This window comes from Eufriesea mexicana, unplaced genomic scaffold (assembly GCF_001483705.2).
Source record: "Eufriesea mexicana isolate 0111107269 unplaced genomic scaffold, ASM148370v2 scaffold1385, whole genome shotgun sequence".
Classification (NCBI taxonomy): Eukaryota; Metazoa; Arthropoda; class Insecta; order Hymenoptera; family Apidae; genus Eufriesea; species Eufriesea mexicana.
In genome coordinates this window covers 514,253-517,988 of record NW_016909584.1, presented here as the reverse complement: position 1 = coordinate 517,988, position 3,736 = coordinate 514,253, and the positions used below count along the sequence as shown (strand labels likewise).

The window sequence follows — 3,736 nt, the reverse complement described above, 5'->3', positions numbered from 1 at the left end:
CTCGAGTGGCTTGTACGGGGTTGGAGGAGCCGGTGCATACGGCACGATAGCGCGGCGAGCGACCGGACGCAAAGCGGTTTGCATTTTTCATGTTGGGGCTGGCTGTGCAGTTATTGAAAATATTTACATGTTATTTATGGGCCACACATGCTTCAAGAACCGAACGCGCCAATTCCTCCGACTCGTCTCGCCGTGTTTCTCTCGGCTTCCAATTCGCAGCATAGTTCTTGCGTTTTCTCCATCTCTGGCAGCTTGGGCGACGCCCGAAACGGGATAACGTTGTTTTTGACATCGCGTCGTTTGTTAAGTGTCAGGTCTCGTTTGCTGCCGCCTTTTTTCCACCGAGTACTTCCGTAGGATTGGAATTTTCGTGGCTAGATGCGAAAAAAGTTTGCCCGACGTATACCGCGCTCTGAGAAATCGACGTATCGTACATTTACGTGTCGAGAGACGGCTTCTACAGCTTTCGGTCCTCGAGTGTAATGAAATTACTCCTAGGTTCTCCAATCTTAACACCTCGAACCTCGCACTCGGCGATTTCCATCCGTGGAAAAAAAAATTCTTACCGAACGAGGCTTGTCAAGAACAAATTAGAAGCACTTCGAATTTTTTGGAAACTAACCTTTCCTTTTTCCTCACTCGCGAGGAGAGCTCTAGACCGAGAGGAGCTTGACGCGAATTCGCATCGTCTCGAGAATTCCATAAACCCCGTTTCGCGCTCTTGTTTTTTCCCTCTTCAACCCTTCGCGGAACCACGAACACTCGAGCGGATTGAATTTTTGATGGATCCAACCCCTTATTCCGGCTCCATCTTCGCGGAGCTCCTTCGTCAGCGGCCAATCGACTCGCCCCGCGTCGAACGACCGATCGAATCGCGCGTGTAGCCGCTGCCATAGCGCGCGCGTTACGCGAATCACTCGCGGCGAAGTCACCCCCGTGGAGCCGGTGTCGCGTGAACTTGCACCATTTTTGTACCTCGTTTGCGGGGATTTACGAGCCACGGGATACGGTATCGTGGATTGCCGAAATTGACGGATTCTCCGGCTTGTTTGCGGAATCGAATGTCACGCTCAAACGGCTGACCGGTACAACTTGATTTACACGGCCCGCTCGAAAGGCGGATAACGTTTTCGATTCGTCGCCAAGCCTCGAATTCGCGATATACCTTCCACGTCCTTTCGAATCCTGATAAATTCGTGACGACGAAGAGGGTGCGTTCAGATTTTTCTCCAGCGAATCGACGCATTATACATGAGTTCACGAGCGACTAGGGGTGAACGGTAAAAATGGCGGAGTAATTTTAGGAAAAGCGGAGGATAGTTGAATCACAGCATCGATTCCCGATTCTCCATATACCACGACTCGCGAATCGTTATCGCGCATGGCGAACAATCGAGGCGAGTAATTTTTTAACGGTGTAAACGTGATTTGTCGCGCAGAAAGATCTCCACCCCCAATCCAAATATACCGGTGAAATCTGTTGACGTACCAAAGAGATTGTTTAAGCAAGCGTTGCTCCATCAAAATTTCCGTGTGTGTACACTGTAGCCGAACTGGCTTTCATATTCAAGCGTTTACTTAGACTCGTACCGCGTACATATATATCTCCACTATTCAGCTGCAACATGACAGCTTCATAGCTTCCATAGATCCCTCCTTATAATAACAATACGTGGTCGTATACCTGTCCCCTATCGAGCAATAAATCTATTAGCTGTAATAAAGCGAGAGTGAATAGGAACGGGAGAATTCGCGTTGGCCAACGTCGTTTACACGTTTTACCAGAATCAGCATGGGATTCTAAATTTTCACGAATATATTATTCTACTACGCGTACCGGGCTCGTGAAAAGGGGAAATTTATGGCCACGAAGACAGGGGATAAAATAGAGCGGGATATTATGATTGTTGAGCGTATTATAAATGGTTGTATATCTTCGATTACGGCTAAATAAATTCGATTAAAAATTATTAAATAGTCGCCGGTGATTGCAGCATAATAACGTTCGGTCGAAATTGATGATTTTAATTTATACGGCTCTGTTTCACCGGGCTCCGCGCTGATATTATTAATTTGATTTATTTACAACGATACTTTCGATGCTTGGTAAATTCTTGCTGTAAAATCCAACCCACTGCCGATTGTGATATCTTCGCTAATAAAACAGCAATTTCGTAGCACGCGTTATTCGATACGAGTGCCTCGCGTAATTGTCAAAATTGATTATATTTCGTCAGCGGTGCAAACTCCGCCGTTTAACGCGACTAAACGCTCGGTACATTATTCGTGTATTAAATACATCGTAAATTATTTAACAACCATTTAACGATACGATCCGGTACAAACCGTATCAAATATAGACTTCAGTCCACGCAAATATCGCGAGGGTTGTGCTCTCAGGGACTGCAAGTTCAAGGAAAGAATCCAAACACCTAGCTCCTTCGCATTCGCATCCCTGTTACCAATTACTCCGAAGAACACGCTCTAGAATTCACTTGTCACGTTCTCAAAGCCACTAACGAATTGATCGGCACGAGCTATAACCGACTACAACCGAGCATAACTCGAGGAATCTCCGTGATGGTCGCATTAACCCTAGGAGGAGCGAGGCTGTTCGCTATCAGTATGATCCGCCATCGTCCCGGAAGGACCCGGGGACGTCGTATTACTCGTGGAAACGGGATAAACCCGTCCACGTTCGCGATTTCGCTGACGATTTATCCGCCTACCGTTACGTGTGCCACGGCACGTGTATGTACGCGGTGCAGAATTTTGAAAATTCTCGCTCGACCGCGGCCGGCGCGGAAACAACAATCGCGGCAAACGAACGCCGGCTGAATCGGCAGTCGTCCAATCAACATTAAAACACCAAACACCGCGATACCGAATACCAGAGGGGAAAAACACCGGCCAGGCCTCCGTTGCCGGCCCATGCATTTACATGCGTCCCGAACCCTCGCCCCGTCCTACCCCCGTCGCGTTTTACGACTTCGTGTTTACGACGACGCACGCCGCGGAATCACCGGTATAGCCCGTGCCCGCGGTATCACGCGAAACATTCATCGATCTCGTAATTTGATATGCGTCGCATCTGTTTCTCGTTGAATTCTAAAGTGACAATACGCGACGGAATACATTTCGACGTGTTACAGCCGTGCGGCAGACGGCACAGACCCGTCGATCGAATGCTAAGAGGATTCGAGATTCCTTTCAGAGTCTTCCTGAACGTTCTCGAGACGCGACTGGGTAGCTCGCGGAGCGGAGCCGGCTGACAGAGATGGAAATTGCCGCACGGGATTCGTGTACGCTGATTCGACGCGCTTAATCTGTTTCCCGTGACAACTGGGTCGTGTTAGCGGGGTCTTTGACAATTTCCTTGATTATTCATCGATTAGCAGTCGTTACTTGTTTCGTACCTGCTGCGGTTAATACGAGAAATATCTGTAGCGACCAACGTTTACACCCTCACCTTCGAATCCTCGACTTTCATGAATACAAATTTCTATGCTATCTAAGTATCCCCCACGTAAGGCAGGGTCTGCTAGAAAGCCCTACTGACGAGTCCACTAGCCCTTTTAGTTTACGTTTTACCCTTAACCTCATATAGCTCGTAATAAATATATTGGAATAAAATAACATCCCTTATTCTTTGTATCTGCCGATCAAACAGTACCCCTACACGTATATACAGCTACACACGTGACTAGATCAGGGTCGAAACGTAATATCTGGATCC

The 3,736-nt window shown here is 47.8% G+C and overlaps 1 protein-coding gene across 8 annotated transcripts in view; it reads right to left on the bottom strand.

The window, feature by feature from the left end:
- The window catches only part of Rbp6 (RNA-binding protein 6), an 805,438-nt gene that overhangs the window by 339,617 nt on the left and 462,085 nt on the right, over positions 1-3,736 (bottom strand). The window lies entirely within an intron of this gene.